We start from the raw sequence: 22,717 nt of genomic DNA on the forward strand, positions 1-22,717 counted from the left end.
GGCTACTGTATCTGTCTATCAGTCTATGTATGTATCTGATGGAGGAAGAGTAGGCTAGTATGTCTGTCTGGCTGTCTATTATCAGATATGTATGTATGTACCTATACCTAATGGAAAAAAATGAGGAGGCTTGATTATCTATCCCTCGGTCTGTCAGAGGAGGAGCAGACTAGTGTTTGTCTCTCTGTGTGTCTTGGAGTTCTCTATGTATATCTTATAGAGAAGAAGGAGAATATCTATGTTCTGGCTATCTGTCTGTCTCTCTAACAGGAGAAGGTACAGGCTAGTGTGTGAATCCGTCAGTCTCACTTTCCATCTATCTAAAGGAGGAGTAGAAAGAGTCTATTCCGTTTGTCTATTTATTATCTAATGGAGAAGGCGACTAGTGTGTCTCTCTACCTACTTAATTGAGGATTGGGAGGAGGCAAGGTTGTGTGTGTGTGTGTGTGTGTGTGTGTGTGTGTGTGTGTGTGTGTGTCTGTCTATGTATGTATCTGTCTACCTATATAATGGATGAGGAGGAGGAGGTTAGGATATATGGGTGTTTCTCATTGGATGAAGAGGCTAGTGTGTCTGTCTGTCTATATATTTGTCTCTCTCTGTAATGGAGGAAGCCTCCCTTTATTAGACCCAGCTGGAGGGATGCCAATTCCCACCCTGAAGCAGCAGAGGGTGCCCTCATTGCACGCCGAGGGGGACACTGGATGGAAATCCACAGGCTTCCCTGGACAGCCCGTGCATCCCTCTTCCTCCCTCTCTGTAGGCGCCACCGCCACTCCACCCCGCTCCCCGCCCCCTGACCAGCCCGCACTTGCCTCCCGGGTGCCGGAAAACACCCAGATGTGTACCTCGTGTACCTAGGGTAGCAGAGACCAACCCTAGGACCGGTCAACGGGGAGATCTGAGCAAATACACGGGCTCGGTGGAGCAGCCCCGCCTCCTCAATGCAGCCCCTAAGAACACTGCGCCTGCCTCCGGGACACAGGCTGAGCTGGAAACATGCATATTGGGATCCTGGGGAAGGAGAGGCCGCCCCCAGGCTAGGCGCTTGTGGAGATGGGAGCGAACTGATCGGTTCACCCGAGGCAGTCCTCTCGAAGCGACATCCCTGTCCCCTGAACACACCTCGACAGCTTCCTAGGACCTGGCTGACAAGGACAACTCAATCCCGCACACCTGGGGTAGCAGAGGCCGCCCCGAGGCCAGGAGAGGTGGGACGGTAGGAAAATGACCGACTCACCGAGGCATCCCTCTTGCGTTCTGGGCTGCCTCCATATCTGCCGCTGACCACTTCCCCTGTCCTTCCCTCGCCGGCTCCCAGGAGCAGGCTGACTTCAAAGGCTTTCGTCCGGCGAACTTGGGTTAGCGGAGGCCGCCCAGTGGCAAGGCAGCTAGGGACATGGGAGAAAATCCTCTGGTTCACCAGGGGCACCCTATTCCCCGGGCCCCGCCGCCGAACCACGTAGCCAGACGGCACCCCGCCTCTAGTGTGTCTGTCTGTTTGACTGCTTGCCTGACTGACTACCTATTGGAGGATGGTTGAAGCTAGTCTATGTGTGTGTCTGTCTGTTTCTCCAACGGAGGAAGAGGCGACTAGTGTGTCTCTCTATTTGCCTGCCTCTCTATCGATCTGGCTAGCTCTCTATCTATGTGGAGAGGCATAGCAGTAAGCTAGTGTGTCATTTACTTTTCTGTCTGTTGGAGTAGAATTTTAGTGTGTCTGTATAGCTATCTAGCACTTTGAGGAAGAGGAGAAGGCTTGTGTGTGTGTGTTTGTGTGTGTGCGCGCGTGCTCGTGGGGATCTGTCTATTTATGTATCTGTATCTAAAGGGTGATGAGGCTACTGTATCTGTCTATCAGTCTATGTATGTATCTGATGGAGGAAGAGTAGGCTAGTATGTCTGTCTGGCTGTCTATTATCTGATATGTATGTATGTACCTATACCTAATGGAAAAAAATGAGGAGGCTTGATTATCTATCCCTCGGTCTGTCAGAGGAGGAGCAGACTAGTGTTTGTCTCTCTGTGTGTCTTGGAGTTCTCTCTATGTATATCTTATAGAGAAGAAGGAGAATATCTATGTTCTGGCTATCTGTCTGTCTCTCTAACAGGAGAAGGTACAGGCTAGTGTGTGAATCCGTCAGTCTCACTTTCCATCTATCTAAAGGAGGAGTAGAAAGAGTCTATTCCGTTTGTCTATTTATTATCTAATGGAGAAGGCGACTAGTGTGTCTCTCTACCTACTTAATTGAGGATTGGGAGGAGGCAAGGTTGTGTGTGTGTGTGTGTGTGTGTGTGTGTGTGTGTGTGTGTGTGTGTGTGTCTGTCTATGTATGTATCTGTCTACCTATATAATGGATGAGGAGGAGGAGGTTAGGATATATGGGTGTTTCTCATTGGATGAAGAGGCTAGTGTGTCTGTCTGTCTATATATTTGTCTCTCTCTGTAATGGAGGAAGCCTCCCTTTATTAGACCCAGCTGGAGGGATGCCAATTCCCACCCTGAAGCAGCAGAGGGTGCCCTCATTGCACGCCGAGGGGGACACTGGATGGAAATCCACAGGCTTCCCTGGACAGCCCGTGCATCCCTCTTCCTCCCTCTCTGTAGGCGCCACCGCCACTCCACCCCCCTCCCCGCCCCCTGACCAGCCCGCACTTGCCTCCCGGGAGCCAGAAAACACCCAGATGTGTACCTCGTGTACCTAGGGTAGCAGAGACCAACCCTAGGACCGGTCAACGGGGAGATCTGAGCAAATACACGGGCTCGGTGGAGCAGCCCCGCCTCCTCAATGCAGCCCCTAAGAACACTGCGCCTGCCTCCGGGACACAGTCTGAGCTGGAAACATGCATATTGGGAACCTGGGGAAGGAGAGGCCGCCCCCAGGCCAGGCCCTTGTGGAGATGGGAGCGAACTGATCGGTTCACCCGAGGCAGTCCTCTCGAAGCGACATCCCTGTCCCCTGAACACACCTCGACAGCTTCCTAGGACCTGGCTGACAAGGACAACTCAATCCCGCACACCTGGGGTAGCAGAGGCCGCCCCGAGGCCAGGAGAGGGGGCGATGGGAGGAAATTGATCGATTCGCCGAGGCATCCACCTTAGAAGCTCTGCCGCTTCCGTAGCTGCCGCTGACCTCTTCCAATTTCCTTACCACGCCTGCTGCCCCGAGCAGGCTAACTTCAAAGCTTCAGTCCGTCGAATTTGGGGGAGCGGAGGTCGCCCCCAGGCAAGGCAGCTAGGGACGTGGGATAAAATCCTATGTCTCGCCAGTGGCACACATGTCCCCGGTCGCCGCCGCTGAAGCCCGTCCCCAGACTGCACCCCGCCTCTCGAGTGTCAGTCTGTCTGACTGCCTTGCTGATTGCCTATCTATTGGAGGATGCGAGAGGCTAGACTATGTATGGGTCTGCCTGTATATCTACTGGAGGAGGAGGCGAATATTATGTCTCTCCATTTGCCTGCCTCTCTATCTATCTATCTCTCTATCTATCTGTCTGTCTATCAGTCTATGTAAAAATCGACCTATGTAGTGCAGGCACAGCAGTAGGCAAGTGTGTCTTTTGATTTGTGTGTCTGTTGGAGGAGAAAGTTAGTGTTTCTATCTCCCTATCTACCTATTTTAGGAAGAGGAGGATGCAAGCGTGTGTGTGTGTGTGTGCGTGCGGGTCTCTTTATCAAAGTATGTGTAACTGAAAGGGGAAGGGCCTACTGTGTCTGTCTAACAGTCTATGTGTGCATCTAATGGAGGAGGAGTAAGCTAGTAAGTCTCTCTGTCTATATATGAGCTATCTATCTATGCAGCTGTATGTATTCGAGAAGAAGGAGGAGGCTAGAGTGTCTATCTGTCTTTCGGCCAGAGCAGGAGAAGAGTAGTGTGTCTGTCTGTCTGTGTGTCTGTGAGTGTGTCTCTATCTATATCAAATGGAGAAGAAGAAATATTCCCATGTGTCTGGCTATCTCTCAGTATCTCTAACAGGAGAAGGTAGTGGCTACTGTGTGTATCGGTCAATCTCACTTTCCATCTATCTAATGGGGGAGGAGAAAGAATGTATTAAGTTTGTCTATCTATTATCTAATGGAGGAGGAGATTAGTGTGTCTCTCTACCTACTTAATTCAGGAGTTAGAGGAGGCTAGGTGTGTGTGTTTGTGTGTGTGTGTGTCTGCCTATGTATGTATCTGTCTACCTATATAATGGATGAGGAGGAGGAAGTTAGGATATACGGCTGTTTCTCAATGGATGAAGAGGCTAGTGTGTCTGTCTGTCTCTTTATTTGTCTCTCTGTCTATCTAAAGGAGGAAGCCTCCCAGTATTCGACCCACCTGGAGGGATGCCAATTGCCACCCTGAAGCAGCAGAGGGCGCCCTCATTGCAGGCCCAGGGGAACACTGGATGGAAATCTGCAGGCTTGCCTGGGCAGCCCGTGCATCCCGCTTCAGCCCTCTCTGTAGCTGCCCCCGCCCCGCCCCCGCCCCGCCCCCGCCCCGCCCCCTGACCACCCCGCACTCGCTTCCCGGGACCTGGAAAACACAGAGATGAGCACCTCGTGGACCTAGGGTAGTAGAGGCCTACCCCAGGACCAGCCAAGAGGGAGATCTGAACATATACACGGGCTCGGTGAGTCAGCCCCGACTTCTCAGTGCAGACCCTGATCACACCGCGCCGGCCTCGGGTGGGCTGGCTGAGCTGGAAACTTGCATACTCTGAACCTGGCGCAGGAGAGGCCGCCCCCAGGCCAGGCGCTTGTGGAGATGGGAGCAAACTGATCGGCTCACCCGAGGCAGTCCGCTCCCCGCGACGTCCGTGTCCCTTGGGCTCACCTGGACAGCCTCCCAGGACCTGGCTGACAAGGAGAATTAATTGCCGCACACCTGGGGTAGCAGAGGCCGCCCCGAGGCCAGGAGAGGTGGGACGGTAGGAAAATGACCGACTCGCCGAGGCATCCCTCTTGCGTTCTGGGCTGCCTCCATATCTGCCGCTGACCACTTCCCCTGTCCTTCCCTCGCCGGCTCCCAGGAGCAGGCTGACTTCAAAGGCTTTCGTCCGGCGAACTTGGGTTAGCGGAGGCCGCCCAGTGGCAAGGCAGCTAGGGACATGGGAGAAAATCCTCTGGTTCACCAGGGGCACCCTATTCCCCGGGCCCCGCCGCCGAACCACGTAGCCAGACGGCACCCCGCCTCTAGTGTGTCTGTCTGTTTGACTGCTTGCCTGACTGACTACCTATTGGAGGATGGTTGAAGCTAGTCTATGTGTGTGTCTGTCTGTTTCTCCAACGGAGGAAGAGGCGACTAGTGTGTCTCTCTATTTGCCTGCCTCTCTATCGATCTGGCTAGCTCTCTATCTATGTGGAGAGGCATAGCAGTAAGCTAGTGTGTCATTTACTTTTCTGTCTGTTGGAGTAGAATTTTAGTGTGTCTGTATAGCTATCTAGCTCTTTGAGGAAGAGGAGAAGGCTTGTGTGTGTGTGTTTGTGTGTGTGCGCGCGTGCTCGTGGGGATCTGTCTATTTATGTATCTGTATCTAAAGGGTGAGGAGGCTACTGTATCTGTCTATCAGTCTATGTATGTATCTGATGGAGGAAGAGTAGGCTAGTATGTCTGTCTGGCTGTCTATTATCAGATATGTATGTATGTACCTATACCTAATGGAAAAAAATGAGGAGGCTTGATTATCTATCCCTCGGTCTGTCAGAGGAGGAGCAGACTAGTGTTTGTCTCTCTGTGTGTCTTGGAGTTCTCTCTATGTATATCTTATAGAGAAGAAGGAGAATATCTATGTTCTGGCTATCTGTCTGTCTCTCTAACAGGAGAAGGTACAGGCTAGTGTGTGAATCCGTCAGTCTCACTTTCCATCTATCTAAAGGAGGAGTAGAAAGAGTCTATTCCGTTTGTCTATTTATTATCTAATGGAGAAGGCGACTAGTGTGTCTCTCTACCTACTTAATTGAGGATTGGGAGGAGGCAAGGTTGTGTGTGTGTGTGTGTGTGTGTGTGTGTGTGTGTGTGTGTCTGTCTATGTATGTATCTGTCTACCTATATAATGGATGAGGAGGAGGAGGTTAGGATATATGGGTGTTTCTCATTGGATGAAGAGGCTAGTGTGTCTGTCTGTCTATATATTTGTCTCTCTCTGTAATGGAGGAAGCCTCCCTTTATTAGACCCAGCTGGAGGGATGCCAATTCCCACCCTGAAGCAGCAGAGGGTGCCCTCATTGCACGCCGAGGGGGACACTGGATGGAAATCCACAGGCTTCCCTGGACAGCCCGTGCATCCCTCTTCCTCCCTCTCTGTAGGCGCCACCGCCACTCCACCCCCCTCCCCGCCCCCTGACCAGCCCGCACTTGCCTCCCGGGAGCCAGAAAACACCCAGATGTGTACCTCGTGTACCTAGGGTAGCAGAGACCAACCCTAGGACCGGTCAACGGGGAGATCTGAGCAAATACACGGGCTCGGTGGAGCAGCCCCGCCTCCTCAATGCAGCCCCTAAGAACACCGCGCCTGCCTCCGGGACACAGGCTGAGCTGGAAACATGCATATTGGGAACCTGGGGAAGGAGAGGCCGCCCCCAGGCCAGGCGCTTGTGGAGATGGGAGCGAACTGATCGGTTCACCCGAGGCAGTCCTCTCGAAGCGACATCCCTGTCCCCTGAACACACCTCGACAGCTTCCTAGGACCTGGCTGACAAGGACAACTCAATCCCGCACACCTGGGGTAGCAGAGGCCGCCCCGAGGCCAGGAGAGGGGGCGATGGGAGGAAATTGATCGATTCGCCGAGGCATCCACCTTAGAAGCTCTGCCGCTTCCGTAGCTGCCGCTGACCTCTTCCAATTTCCTTACCACGCCTGCTGCCCCGAGCAGGCTAACTTCAAAGCTTCAGTCCGTCGAATTTGGGGGAGCGGAGGTCGCCCCCAGGCAAGGCAGCTAGGGACGTGGGATAAAATCCTATGTCTCGCCAGTGGCACACATGTCCCCGGTCGCCGCCGCTGAAGCCCGTCCCCAGACTGCACCCCGCCTCTCGAGTGTCAGTCTGTCTGACTGCCTTGCTGATTGCCTATCTATTGGAGGATGCGAGAGGCTAGACTATGTATGGGTCTGCCTGTATATCTACTGGAGGAGGAGGCGAATATTATGTCTCTCCATTTGCCTGCCTCTCTATCTATCTATCTCTCTATCTATCTGTCTGTCTATCAGTCTATGTAAAAATCGACCTATGTAGTGCAGGCACAGCAGTAGGCAAGTGTGTCTTTTGATTTGTGTGTCTGTTGGAGGAGAAAGTTAGTGTTTCTATCTCCCTATCTACCTATTTTAGGAAGAGGAGGATGCAAGCGTGTGTGTGTGTGTGTGCGTGCGGGTCTCTTTATCAAAGTATGTGTAACTGAAAGGGGAAGGGCCTACTGTGTCTGTCTAACAGTCTATGTGTGCATCTAATGGAGGAGGAGTAACCTAGTAAGTCTCTCTGTCTATATATGAGCTATCTATCTATGCAGCTGTATGTATTCGAGAAGAAGGAGGAGGCTAGAGTGTCTATCTGTCTTTCGGCCAGAGCAGGAGAAGAGTAGTGTGTCTGTCTGTCTGTGTGTCTGTGAGTGTGTCTCTATCTATATCAAATGGAGAAGAAGAAATATTCCCATGTGTCTGGCTATCTCTCAGTATCTCTAACAGGAGAAGGTAATGGCTACTGTGTGTATGGGTCAATCTCACTTTCCATCTATCTAATGGAGGAGGAGAAAGAATGTATTAAGTTTGTCTATCTATTATCTAATGGAGGAGGAGATTAGTGTGTCTCTCTACCTACTTAATTCAGGAGTTAGAGGAGGCTAGGTGTGTGTGTTTGTGTGTGTGTGTGTGTCTGCCTATGTATGTATCTGTCTACCTATATAATGGATGAGGAGGAGGAAGTTAGGATATACGGCTGTTTCTCAATGGATGAAGAGGCTAGTGTGTCTGTCTGTCTCTTTATTTGTCTCTCTGTCTATCTAAAGGAGGAAGCCTCCCAGTATTCGACCCACCTGGAGGGATGCCAATTGCCACCCTGAAGCAGCAGAGGGCGCCCTCATTGCAGGCCCAGGGGAACACTGGATGGAAATCTGCAGGCTTGCCTGGGCAGCCCGTGCATCCCGCTTCAGCCCTCTCTGTAGCTGCCCCCGCCCCGCCCCCGCCCCGCCCCCTGACCACCCCGCACTCGCTTCCCGGGACCTGGAAAACACAGAGATGAGCACCTCGTGGACCTAGGGTAGTAGAGGCCTACCCCAGGACCAGCCAAGAGGGAGATCTGAACATATACACGGGCTCGGTGAGTCAGCCCCGACTTCTCAGTGCAGACCCTGATCACACCGCGCCGGCCTCGGGTGGGCTGGCTGAGCTGGAAACTTGCATACTCTGAACCTGGCGCAGGAGAGGCCGCCCCCAGGCCAGGCGCTTGTGGAGATGGGAGCAAACTGATCGGCTCACCCGAGGCAGTCCGCTCCCCGCGACGTCCGTGTCCCTTGGGCTCACCTGGACAGCCTCCCAGGACCTGGCTGACAAGGAGAATTAATTGCCGCACACCTGGGGTAGCAGAGGCCGCCCCGAGGCCAGGAGAGGTGGGACGGTAGGAAAATGACCGACTCGCCGAGGCATCCCTCTTGCGTTCTGGGCTGCCTCCATATCTGCCGCTGACCACTTCCCCTGTCCTTCCCTCGCCGGCTCCCAGGAGCAGGCTGACTTCAAAGGCTTTCGTCCGGCGAACTTGGGTTAGCGGAGGCCGCCCAGTGGCAAGGCAGCTAGGGACATGGGAGAAAATCCTCTGGTTCACCAGGGGCACCCTATTCCCCGGGCCCCGCCGCCGAACCACGTAGCCAGACGGCACCCCGCCTCTAGTGTGTCTGTCTGTTTGACTGCTTGCCTGACTGACTACCTATTGGAGGATGGTTGAAGCTAGTCTATGTGTGTGTCTGTCTGTTTCTCCAACGGAGGAAGAGGCGACTAGTGTGTCTCTCTATTTGCCTGCCTCTCTATCGATCTGGCTAGCTCTCTATCTATGTGGAGAGGCATAGCAGTAAGCTAGTGTGTCATTTACTTTTCTGTCTGTTGGAGTAGAATTTTAGTGTGTCTGTATAGCTATCTAGCTCTTTGAGGAAGAGGAGAAGGCTTGTGTGTGTGTGTTTGTGTGTGTGCGCGCGTGCTCGTGGGGATCTGTCTATTTATGTATCTGTATCTAAAGGGTGAGGAGGCTACTGTATCTGTCTATCAGTCTATGTATGTATCTGATGGAGGAAGAGTAGGCTAGTATGTCTGTCTGGCTGTCTATTATCAGATATGTATGTATGTACCTATACCTAATGGAAAAAAATGAGGAGGCTTGATTATCTATCCCTCGGTCTGTCAGAGGAGGAGCAGACTAGTGTTTGTCTCTCTGTGTGTCTTGGAGTTCTCTCTATGTATATCTTATAGAGAAGAAGGAGAATATCTATGTTCTGGCTATCTGTCTGTCTCTCTAACAGGAGAAGGTACAGGCTAGTGTGTGAATCCGTCAGTCTCACTTTCCATCTATCTAAAGGAGGAGTAGAAAGAGTCTATTCCGTTTGTCTATTTATTATCTAATGGAGAAGGCGACTAGTGTGTCTCTCTACCTACTTAATTGAGGATTGGGAGGAGGCAAGGTTGTGTGTGTGTGTGTGTGTGTGTGTGTGTGTGTGTGTGTGTGTGTCTGTCTATGTATGTATCTGTCTACCTATATAATGGATGAGGAGGAGGAGGTTAGGATATATGGGTGTTTCTCATTGGATGAAGAGGCTAGTGTGTCTGTCTGTCTATATATTTGTCTCTCTCTGTAATGGAGGAAGCCTCCCTTTATTAGACCCAGCTGGAGGGATGCCAATTCCCACCCTGAAGCAGCAGAGGGTGCCCTCATTGCACGCCGAGGGGGACACTGGATGGAAATCCACAGGCTTCCCTTGACAGCCCGTGCATCCCTCTTCCTCCCTCTCTGTAGGCGCCACCGCCACTCCACCCCCCTCCCCGCCCCCTGACCAGCCCGCACTTGCCTCCCGGGAGCCAGAAAACACCCAGATGTGTACCTCGTGTACCTAGGGTAGCAGAGACCAACCCTAGGACCGGTCAACGGGGAGATCTGAGCAAATACACGGGCTCGGTGGAGCAGCCCCGCCTCCTCAATGCAGCCCCTAAGAACACCGCGCCTGCCTCCGGGACACAGGCTGAGCTGGAAACATGCATATTGGGAACCTGGGGAAGGAGAGGCCGCCCCCAGGCCAGGCGCTTGTGGAGATGGGAGCGAACTGATCGGTTCACCCGAGGCAGTCCTCTCGAAGCGACATCCCTGTCCCCTGAACACACCTCGACAGCTTCCTAGGACCTGGCTGACAAGGACAACTCAATCCCGCACACCTGGGGTAGCAGAGGCCGCCCCGAGGCCAGGAGAGGGGGCGATGGGAGGAAATTGATCGATTCGCCGAGGCATCCACCTTAGAAGCTCTGCCGCTTCCGTAGCTGCCGCTGACCTCTTCCAATTTCCTTACCACGCCTGCTGCCCCGAGCAGGCTAACTTCAAAGCTTCAGTCCGTCGAATTTGGGGGAGCGGAGGTCGCCCCCAGGCAAGGCAGCTAGGGACGTGGGATAAAATCCTATGTCTCGCCAGTGGCACACATGTCCCCGGTCGCCGCCGCTGAAGCCCGTCCCCAGACTGCACCCCGCCTCTCGAGTGTCAGTCTGTCTGACTGCCTTGCTGATTGCCTATCTATTGGAGGATGCGAGAGGCTAGACTATGTATGGGTCTGCCTGTATATCTACTGGAGGAGGAGGCGAATATTATGTCTCTCCATTTGCCTGCCTCTCTATCTATCTATCTCTCTATCTATCTGTCTGTCTATCAGTCTATGTAAAAATCGACCTATGTAGTGCAGGCACAGCAGTAGGCAAGTGTGTCTTTTGATTTGTGTGTCTGTTGGAGGAGAAAGTTAGTGTTTCTATCTCCCTATCTACCTATTTTAGGAAGAGGAGGATGCAAGCGTGTGTGTGTGTGTGTGCGTGCGGGTCTCTTTATCAAAGTATGTGTAACTGAAAGGGGAAGGGCCTACTGTGTCTGTCTAACAGTCTATGTGTGCATCTAATGGAGGAGGAGTAACCTAGTAAGTCTCTCTGTCTATATATGAGCTATCTATCTATGCAGCTGTATGTATTCGAGAAGAAGGAGGAGGCTAGAGTGTCTATCTGTCTTTCGGCCAGAGCAGGAGAAGAGTAGTGTGTCTGTCTGTCTGTGTGTCTGTGAGTGTGTCTCTATCTATATCAAATGGAGAAGAAGAAATATTCCCATGTGTCTGGCTATCTCTCAGTATCTCTAACAGGAGAAGGTAATGGCTACTGTGTGTATGGGTCAATCTCACTTTCCATCTATCTAATGGAGGAGGAGAAAGAATGTATTAAGTTTGTCTATCTATTATCTAATGGAGGAGGAGATTAGTGTGTCTCTCTACCTACTTAATTCAGGAGTTAGAGGAGGCTAGGTGTGTGTGTTTGTGTGTGTGTGTGTGTCTGCCTATGTATGTATCTGTCTACCTATATAATGGATGAGGAGGAGGAAGTTAGGATATACGGCTGTTTCTCAATGGATGAAGAGGCTAGTGTGTCTGTCTGTCTCTTTATTTGTCTCTCTGTCTATCTAAAGGAGGAAGCCTCCCAGTATTCGACCCACCTGGAGGGATGCCAATTGCCACCCTGAAGCAGCAGAGGGCGCCCTCATTGCAGGCCCAGGGGAACACTGGATGGAAATCTGCAGGCTTGCCTGGGCAGCCCGTGCATCCCGCTTCAGCCCTCTCTGTAGCTGCCCCCGCCCCGCCCCCGCCCCGCCCCCTGACCACCCCGCACTCGCTTCCCGGGACCTGGAAAACACAGAGATGAGCACCTCGTGGACCTAGGGTAGTAGAGGCCTACCCCAGGACCAGCCAAGAGGGAGATCTGAACATATACACGGGCTCGGTGAGTCAGCCCCGACTTCTCAGTGCAGACCCTGATCACACCGCGCCGGCCTCGGGTGGGCTGGCTGAGCTGGAAACTTGCATACTCTGAACCTGGCGCAGGAGAGGCCGCCCCCAGGCCAGGCGCTTGTGGAGATGGGAGCAAACTGATCGGCTCACCCGAGGCAGTCCGCTCCCCGCGACGTCCGTGTCCCTTGGGCTCACCTGGACAGCCTCCCAGGACCTGGCTGACAAGGAGAATTAATTGCCGCACACCTGGGGTAGCAGAGGCCGCCCCGAGGCCAGGAGAGGTGGGACGGTAGGAAAATGACCGACTCGCCGAGGCATCCCTCTTGCGTTCTGGGCTGCCTCCATATCTGCCGCTGACCACTTCCCCTGTCCTTCCCTCGCCGGCTCCCAGGAGCAGGCTGACTTCAAAGGCTTTCGTCCGGCGAACTTGGGTTAGCGGAGGCCGCCCAGTGGCAAGGCAGCTAGGGACATGGGAGAAAATCCTCTGGTTCACCAGGGGCACCCTATTCCCCGGGCCCCGCCGCCGAACCACGTAGCCAGACGGCACCCCGCCTCTAGTGTGTCTGTCTGTTTGACTGCTTGCCTGACTGACTACCTATTGGAGGATGGTTGAAGCTAGTCTATGTGTGTGTCTGTCTGTTTCTCCAACGGAGGAAGAGGCGACTAGTGTGTCTCTCTATTTGCCTGCCTCTCTATCGATCTGGCTAGCTCTCTATCTATGTGGAGAGGCATAGCAGTAAGCTAGTGTGTCATTTACTTTTCTGTCTGTTGGAGTAGAATTTTAGTGTGTCTGTATAGCTATCTAGCTCTTTGAGGAAGAGGAGAAGGCTTGTGTGTGTGTGTTTGTGTGTGTGCGCGCGTGCTCGTGGGGATCTGTCTATTTATGTATCTGTATCTAAAGGGTGAGGAGGCTACTGTATCTGTCTATCAGTCTATGTATGTATCTGATGGAGGAAGAGTAGGCTAGTATGTCTGTCTGGCTGTCTATTATCAGATATGTATGTATGTACCTATACCTAATGGAAAAAAATGAGGAGGCTTGATTATCTATCCCTCGGTCTGTCAGAGGAGGAGCAGACTAGTGTTTGTCTCTCTGTGTGTCTTGGAGTTCTCTCTATGTATATCTTATAGAGAAGAAGGAGAATATCTATGTTCTGGCTATCTGTCTGTCTCTCTAACAGGAGAAGGTACAGGCTAGTGTGTGAATCCGTCAGTCTCACTTTCCATCTATCTAAAGGAGGAGTAGAAAGAGTCTATTCCGTTTGTCTATTTATTATCTAATGGAGAAGGCGACTAGTGTGTCTCTCTACCTACTTAATTGAGGATTGGGAGGAGGCAAGGTTGTGTGTGTGTGTGTGTGTGTGTGTGTGTGTGTGTGTGTGTGTGTCTGTCTATGTATGTATCTGTCTACCTATATAATGGATGAGGAGGAGGAGGTTAGGATATATGGGTGTTTCTCATTGGATGAAGAGGCTAGTGTGTCTGTCTGTCTATATATTTGTCTCTCTCTGTAATGGAGGAAGCCTCCCTTTATTAGACCCAGCTGGAGGGATGCCAATTCCCACCCTGAAGCAGCAGAGGGTGCCCTCATTGCACGCCGAGGGGGACACTGGATGGAAATCCACAGGCTTCCCTTGACAGCCCGTGCATCCCTCTTCCTCCCTCTCTGTAGGCGCCACCGCCACTCCACCCCCCTCCCCGCCCCCTGACCAGCCCGCACTTGCCTCCCGGGAGCCAGAAAACACCCAGATGTGTACCTCGTGTACCTAGGGTAGCAGAGACCAACCCTAGGACCGGTCAACGGGGAGATCTGAGCAAATACACGGGCTCGGTGGAGCAGCCCCGCCTCCTCAATGCAGCCCCTAAGAACACTGCGCCTGCCTCCGGGACACAGGCTGAGCTGGAAACATGCATATTGGGAACCTGGGGAAGGAGAGGCCGCCCCCAGGCCAGGCGCTTGTGGAGATGGGAGCGAACTGATCGGCTCACCCGAGGCAGTCCTCTCGAAGCGACATCCCTGTCCCCTGAACACACCTCGACAGCTTCCTAGGACCTGGCTGACAAGGACAACTCAATCCCGCACACCTGGGGTAGCAGAGGCCGCCCCGAGGCCAGGAGAGGGGGCGATGGGAGGAAATTGATCGATTCGCCGAGGCATCCAACTTAGAAGCTCTGCCGCTTCCGTAGCTGCCGCTGACCTCTTCCAATTTCCTTACCACGCCTGCTGCCCCGAGCAGGCTAACTTCAAAGCTTCAGTCCGTCGAATTTGGGGGAGCGGAGGTCGCCCCCAGGCAAGGCAGCTAGGGACGTGGGATAAAATCCTATGTCTCGCCAGTGGCACACATGTCCCCGGTCGCCGCCGCTGAAGCCCGTCCCCAGACTGCACCCCGCCTCTCGAGTGTCAGTCTGTCTGACTGCCTTGCTGATTGCCTATCTATTGGAGGATGCGAGAGGCTAGACTATGTATGGGTCTGCCTGTATATCTACTGGAGGAGGAGGCGAATATTATGTCTCTCCATTTGCCTGCCTCTCTATCTATCTATCTCTCTATCTATCTGTCTGTCTATCAGTCTATGTAAAAATCGACCTATGTAGTGCAGGCACAGCAGTAGGCAAGTGTGTCTTTTGATTTGTGTGTCTGTTGGAGGAGAAAGTTAGTGTTTCTATCTCCCTATCTACCTATTTTAGGAAGAGGAGGATGCAAGCGTGTGTGTGTGTGTGTGCGTGCGGGTCTCTTTATCAAAGTATGTGTAACTGAAAGGGGAAGGGCCTACTGTGTCTGTCTAACAGTCTATGTGTGCATCTAATGGAGGAGGAGTAAGCTAGTAAGTCTCTCTGTCTATATATGAGCTATCTATCTATGCAGCTGTATGTATTCGAGAAGAAGGAGGAGGCTAGAGTGTCTATCTGTCTTTCGGCCAGAGCAGGAGAAGAGTAGTGTGTCTGTCTGTCTGTGTGTCTGTGAGTGTGTCTCTATCTATATCAAATGGAGAAGAAGAAATATTCCCATGTGTCTGGCTATCTCTCAGTATCTCTAACAGGAGAAGGTAGTGGCTACTGTGTGTATCGGTCAATCTCACTTTCCATCTATCTAATGGGGGAGGAGAAAGAATGTATTAAGTTTGTCTATCTATTATCTAATGGAGGAGGAGATTAGTGTGTCTCTCTACCTACTTAATTCAGGAGTTAGAGGAGGCTAGGTGTGTGTGTTTGTGTGTGTGTGTGTGTCTGCCTATGTATGTATCTGTCTACCTATATAATGGATGAGGAGGAGGAAGTTAGGATATACGGCTGTTTCTCAATGGATGAAGAGGCTAGTGTGTCTGTCTGTCTCTTTATTTGTCTCTCTGTCTATCTAAAGGAGGAAGCCTCCCAGTATTCGACCCACCTGGAGGGATGCCAATTGCCACCCTGAAGCAGCAGAGGGCGCCCTCATTGCAGGCCCAGGGGAACACTGGATGGAAATCTGCAGGCTTGCCTGGGCAGCCCGTGCATCCCGCTTCAGCCCTCTCTGTAGCTGCCCCCGCCCCGCCCCCGCCCCGCCCCCTCCCCGCCCCCTGACCACCCCGCACTGGCTTCCCGGGACCTGGAAAACACAGAGATGAGCACCTCGCGGACCTAGGGTAGTAGAGGCCTACCCCAGGACCAGCCAAGAGGGAGATCTGAACATATACACGGGCTCGGTGAGTCAGCCCCGACTTCTCAGTGCAGACCCTGATCACACCGCGCCGGCCTCGGGTGGGCTGGCTGAGCTGGAAACTTGCATACTCTGAACCTGGCGCAGGAGAGGCCGCCCCCAGGCCAGGCGCTTGTGGAGATGGGAGCAAACTGATCGGCTCACCCGAGGCAGTCCGCTCCCCGCGACGTCCGTGTCCCTTGGGCTCACCTGGACAGCCTCCCAGGACCTGGCTGACAAGGAGAATTAATTGCCGCACACCTGGGGTAGCAGAGGCCGCCCCGAGGCCAGGAGAGGTGGGACGGTAGGAAAATGACCGACTCGCCGAGGCATCCCTCTTGCGTTCTGGGCTGCCTCCATATCTGCCGCTGACCACTTCCCCTGTCCTTCCCTCGCCGGCTCCCAGGAGCAGGCTGACTTCAAAGGCTTTCGTCCGGCGAACTTGGGTTAGCGGAGGCCGCCCAGTGGCAAGGCAGCTAGGGACATGGGAGAAAATCCTCTGGTTCACCAGGGGCACCCTATTCCCCGGGCCCCGCCGCCGAACCACGTAGCCAGACGGCACCCCGCCTCTAGTGTGTCTGTCTGTTTGACTGCTTGCCTGACTGACTACCTATTGGAGGATGGTTGAAGCTAGTCTATGTGTGTGTCTGTCTGTTTCTCCAACGGAGGAAGAGGCGACTAGTGTGTCTCTCTATTTGCCTGCCTCTCTATCGATCTGGCTAGCTCTCTATCTATGTGGAGAGGCATAGCAGTAAGCTAGTGTGTCATTTACTTTTCTGTCTGTTGGAGTAGAATTTTAGTGTGTCTGTATAGCTATCTAGCTCTTTGAGGAAGAGGAGAAGGCTTGTGTGTGTGTGTTTGTGTGTGTGCGCGCGTGCTCGTGGGGATCTGTCTATTTATGTATCTGTATCTAAAGGGTGAGGAGGCTACTGAATCTGTCTATCAGTCTATGTATGTATCTGATGGAGGAAGAGTAGGCTAGTATGTCTGTCTGGCTGTCTATTATCAGATATGTATGTATGTACCTATACCTAATGGAAAAAAATGAGGAGGCTTGATTATCTATCCCTCGGTCTGTCAGAGGAGGAGCAGACTAGTGTTTGTCTCTCTGTGTGTCTTGGAGTTCTCCCTATGTATATCTTATAGAGAAGAAGGAGAATATCTATGTTCTGGCTATCTGTCTGTCTCTCTAACAGGAGAAGGTACAGGCTAGTGTGTGAATCCGTCAGTCTCACTTTCCATCTATCTAAAGGAGGAGTAGAAAGAGTCTATTCCGTTTGTCTATTTATTATCTAATGGAGAAGGCGACTAGTGTGTCTCTCTACCTACTTAATTGAGGATTGGGAGGAGGCAAGGTTGTGTGTGTGTGTGTGTGTGTGTGTGTGTGTGTGTCTGTCTATGTATGTATCTGTCTACCTATATAATGGATGAGGAGGAGGAGGTTAGGATATATGGGTGTTTCTCATTGGATGAAGAGGCTAGTGTGTCTGTCTGTCTATATATTTGTCTCTCTCTGTAATGGAGGAAGCCTCCCTTTATTAGACCCAGCTGGAGGGATGCCAATTCCCACCCTGAAGCAGCAGAGGGTGCCCTCATTGCACGCCGAGGGGGACACTGGATGGAAATCCACAGGCTTCCCTGGACAGCCCGTGCATCCCTCTTCCTCCCTCTCTGTAGGCGCCACCGCCACTCCACCCCCCTCCCCGCCCCCTGACCAGCCCGCACTTGCCTCCCGGGAGCCAGAAAACACCCAGATGTGTACCTCGTGTACCTAGGGTAGCAGAGACCAACCCTAGGACCGGTCAACGGGGAGATCTGAGCAAATACACGGGCTCGGTGGAGCAGCCCCGCCTCCTCAATGCAGCCCCTAAGAACACTGCGCCTGCCTCCGGGACACAGGCTGAGCTGGAAACATGCATATTGGGAACCTGGGGAAGGAGAGGCCGCCCCCAGGCCAGGCGCTTGTGGAGATGGGAGCGAACTGATCGGCTCACCCGAGGCAGTCCTCTCGAAGCGACATCCCTGTCCCCTGAACACACCTCGACAGCTTCCTAGGACCTGGCTGACAAGGACAACTCAATCCCGCACACCTGGGGTAGCAGAGGCCGCCCCGAGGCCAGGAGAGGGGGCGATGGGAGGAAATTGATCGATTCGCCGAGGCATCCAACTTAGAAGCTCTGCCGCTTCCGTAGCTGCCGCTGACCTCTTCCAATTTCCTTACCACGCCTGCTGCCCCGAGCAGGCTAACTTCAAAGCTTCAGTCCGTCGAATTTGGGGGAGCGGAGGTCGCCCCCAGGCAAGGCAGCTAGGGACGTGGGATAAAATCCTATGTCTCGCCAGTGGCACACATGTCCCCGGTCGCCGCCGCTGAAGCCCGTCCCCAGACTGCACCCCGCCTCTCGAGTGTCAGTCTGTCTGACTGCCTTGCTGATTGCCTATCTATTGGAGGATGCGAGAGGCTAGACTATGTATGGGTCTGCCTGTATATCTACTGGAGGAGGAGGCGAATATTATGTCTCTCCATTTGCCTGCCTCTCTATCTATCTATCTCTCTATCTATCTGTCTGTCTATCAGTCTATGTAAAAATCGACCTATGTAGTGCAGGCACAGCAGTAGGCAAGTGTGTCTTTTGATTTGTGTGTCTGTTGGAGGAGAAAGTTAGTGTTTCTATCTCCCTATCTACCTATTTTAGGAAGAGGAGGATGCAAGCGTGTGTGTGTGTGTGTGCGTGCGGTTCTCTTTATCAAAGTATGTGTAACTGAAAGGGGAAGGGCCTACTGTGTCTGTCTAACAGTCTATGTGTGCATCTAATGGAGGAGGAGTAAGCTAGTAAGTCTCTCTGTCTATATATGAGCTATCTATCTATGCAGCTGTATGTATTCGAGAAGAAGGAGGAGGCTAGAGTGTCTATCTGTCTTTCGGCCAGAGCAGGAGAAGAGTAGTGTGTCTGTCTGTCTGTGTGTCTGTGAGTGTGTCTCTATCTATATCAAATGGAGAAGAAGAAATATTCCCATGTGTCTGGCTATCTCTCAGTATCTCTAACAGGAGAAGGTAGTGGCTACTGTGTGTATCGGTCAATCTCACTTTCCATCTATCTAATGGGGGAGGAGAAAGAATGTATTAAGTTTGTCTATCTATTATCTAATGGAGGAGGAGATTAGTGTGTCTCTCTACCTACTTAATTCAGGAGTTAGAGGAGGCTAGGTGTGTGTGTTTGTGTGTGTGTGTGTGTCTGCCTATGTATGTATCTGTCTACCTATATAATGGATGAGGAGGAGGAAGTTAGGATATACGGCTGTTTCTCAATGGATGAAGAGGCTAGTGTGTCTGTCTGTCTCTTTATTTGTCTCTCTGTCTATCTAAAGGAGGAAGCCTCCCAGTATTCGACCCACCTGGAGGGATGCCAATTGCCACCCTGAAGCAGCAGAGGGCGCCCTCATTGCAGGCCCAGGGGAACACTGGATGGAAATCTGCAGGCTTGCCTGGGCAGCCCGTGCATCCCGCTTCAGCCCTCTCTGTAGCTGCCCCCGCCCCGCCCCCGCCCCGCCCCCTCCCCGCCCCCTGACCACCCCGCACTCGCTTCCCGGGACCTGGAAAACACAGAGATGAGCACCTCGTGGACCTAGGGTAGTAGAGGCCTACCCCAGGACCAGCCAAGAGGGAGATCTGAACATATACACGGGCTCGGTGAGTCAGCCCCGACTTCTCAGTGCAGACCCTGATCACACCGCGCCGGCCTCGGGTGGGCTGGCTGAGCTGGAAACTTGCATACTCTGAACCTGGCGCAGGAGAGGCCGCCCCCAGGCCAGGCGCTTGTGGAGATGGGAGCAAACTGATCGGCTCACCCGAGGCAGTCCGCTCCCCGCGACGTCCGTGTCCCTTGGGCTCACCTGGACAGCCTCCCAGGACCTGGCTGACAAGGAGAATTAATTGCCGCACACCTGGGGTAGCAGAGGCCGCCCCGAGGCCAGGAGAGGTGGGACGGTAGGAAAATGACCGACTCGCCGAGGCATCCCTCTTGCGTTCTGGGCTGCCTCCATATCTGCCGCTGACCACTTCCCCTGTCCTTCCCTCGCCGGCTCCCAGGAGCAGGCTGACTTCAAAGGCTTTCGTCCGGCGAACTTGGGTTAGCGGAGGCCGCCCAGTGGCAAGGCAGCTAGGGACATGGGAGAAAATCCTCTGGTTCACCAGGGGCACCCTATTCCCCGGGCCCCGCCGCCGAACCACGTAGCCAGACGGCACCCCGCCTCTAGTGTGTCTGTCTGTTTGACTGCTTGCCTGACTGACTACCTATTGGAGGATGGTTGAAGCTAGTCTATGTGTGTGTCTGTCTGTTTCTCCAACGGAGGAAGAGGCGACTAGTGTGTCTCTCTATTTGCCTGCCTCTCTATCGATCTGGCTAGCTCTCTATCTATGTGGAGAGGCATAGCAGTAAGCTAGTGTGTCATTTACTTTTCTGTCTGTTGGAGTAGAATTTTAGTGTGTCTGTATAGCTATCTAGCTCTTTGAGGAAGAGGAGAAGGCTTGTGTGTGTGTGTTTGTGTGTGTGCGCGCGTGCTCGTGGGGATCTGTCTATTTATGTATCTGTATCTAAAGGGTGAGGAGGCTACTGTATCTGTCTATCAGTCTATGTATGTATCTGATGGAGGAAGAGTAGGCTAGTATGTCTGTCTGGCTGTCTATTATCAGATATGTATGTATGTACCTATACCTAATGGAAAAAAATGAGGAGGCTTGATTATCTATCCCTCGGTCTGTCAGAGGAGGAGCAGACTAGTGTTTGTCTCTCTGTGTGTCTTGGAGTTCTGTCTATGTATATCTTATAGAGAAGAAGGAGAATATCTATGTTCTGGCTATCTGTCTGTCTCTCTAACAGGAGAAGGTACAGGCTAGTGTGTGAATCCGTCAGTCTCACTTTCCATCTATCTAAAGGAGGAGTAGAAAGAGTCTATTCCGTTTGTCTATTTATTATCTAATGGAGAAGGCGACTAGTGTGTCTCTCTACCTACTTAATTGAGGATTGGGAGGAGGCAAGATTGTGTGTGTGTGTGTGTGTGTGTGTGTGTGTGTGTCTGTCTATGTATGTATCTGTCTACCTATATAATGGATGAGGAGGAGGAGGTTAGGATATATGGGTGTTTCTCATTGGATGAAGAGGCTAGTGTGTCTGTCTGTCTATATATTTGTCTCTCTCTGTAATGGAGGAAGCCTCCCTTTATTAGACCCAGCTGGAGGGATGCCAATTCCCACCCTGAAGCAGCAGAGGGTGCCCTCATTGCACGCCGAGGGGGACACTGGATGGAAATCCACAGGCTTCCCTGGACAGCCCGTGCATCCCTCTTCCTCCCTCTCTGTAGGCGCCACCGCCACTCCACCCCCCTCCCCGCCCCCTGACCAGCCCGCACTTGCCTCCCGGGAGCCAGAAAACACCCAGATGTGTACCTCGTGTACCTAGGGTAGCAGAGACCAACCCTAGGACCGGTCAACGGGGAGATCTGAGCAAATACACGGGCTCGGTGGAGCAGCCCCGCCTCCTCAATGCAGCCCCTAAGAACACTGCGCCTGCCTCCGGGACACAGGCTGAGCTGGAAACATGCATATTGGGAACCTGGGGAAGGAGAGGCCGCCCCCAGGCCAGGCGCTTGTGGAGATGGGAGCGAACTGATCGGTTCACCCGAGGCAGTCCTCTCGAAGCGACATCCCTGTCCCCTGAACACACCTCGACAGCTTCCTAGGACCTGGCTGACAAGGACAACTCAATCCCGCACACCTGGGGTAGCAGAGGCCGCCCCGAGGCCAGGAGAGGGGGCGATGGGAGGAAATTGATCGATTCGCCGAGGCATCCACCTTAGAAGCTCTGCCGCTTCCGTAGCTGCCGCTGACCTCTTCCAATTTCCTTACCACGCCTGCTGCCCCGAGCAGGCTAACTTCAAAGCTTCAGTCCGTCGAATTTGGGGGAGCGGAGGTCGCCCCCAGGCAAGGCAGCTAGGGACGTGGGATAAAATCCTATGTCTCGCCAGTGGCACACATGTCCCCGGTCGCCGCCGCTGAAGCCCGTCCCCAGACTGCACCCCGCCTCTCGAGTGTCAGTCTGTCTGACTGCCTTGCTGATTGCCTATCTATTGGAGGATGCGAGAGGCTAGACTATGTATGGGTCTGCCTGTATATCTACTGGAGGAGGAGGCGAATATTATGTCTCTCCATTTGCCTGCCTCTCTATCTATCTATCTCTCTATCTATCTGTCTGTCTATCAGTCTATGTAAAAATCGACCTATGTAGTGCAGGCACAGCAGTAGGCAAGTGTGTCTTTTGATTTGTGTGTCTGTTGGAGGAGAAAGTTAGTGTTTCTATCTCCCTATCTACCTATTTTAGGAAGAGGAGGATGCAAGCGTGTGTGTGTGTGTGTGCGTGCGGGTCTCTTTATCAAAGTATGTGTAACTGAAAGGGGAAGGGCCTACTGTGTCTGTCTAACAGTCTATGTGTGCATCTAATGGAGGAGGAGTAAGCTAGTAAGTCTCTCTGTCTATATATGAGCTATCTATCTATGCAGCTGTATGTATTCGAGAAGAAGGAGGAGGCTAGAGTGTCTATCTGTCTTTCGGCCAGAGCAGGAGAAGAGTAGTGTGTCTGTCTGTCTGTGTGTCTGTGAGTGTGTCTCTATCTATATCAAATGGAGAAGAAGAAATATTCCCATGTGTCTGGCTATCTCTCAGTATCTCTAACAGGAGAAGGTAGTGGCTACTGTGTGTATCGGTCAATCTCACTTTCCATCTATCTAATGGGGGAGGAGAAAGAATGTATTAAGTTTGTCTATCTATTATCTAATGGAGGAGGAGATTAGTGTGTCTCTCTACCTACTTAATTCAGGAGTTAGAGGAGGCTAGGTGTGTGTGTTTGTGTGTGTGTGTGTGTCTGCCTATGTATGTATCTGTCTACCTATATAATGGATGAGGAGGAGGAAGTTAGGATATACGGCTGTTTCTCAATGGATGAAGAGGCTAGTGTGTCTGTCTGTCTCTTTATTTGTCTCTCTGTCTATCTAAAGGAGGAAGCCTCCC

This window comes from Camelus bactrianus, chromosome 1, assembly GCF_048773025.1.
Source record: "Camelus bactrianus isolate YW-2024 breed Bactrian camel chromosome 1, ASM4877302v1, whole genome shotgun sequence".
Classification (NCBI taxonomy): Eukaryota; Metazoa; Chordata; class Mammalia; order Artiodactyla; family Camelidae; genus Camelus; species Camelus bactrianus.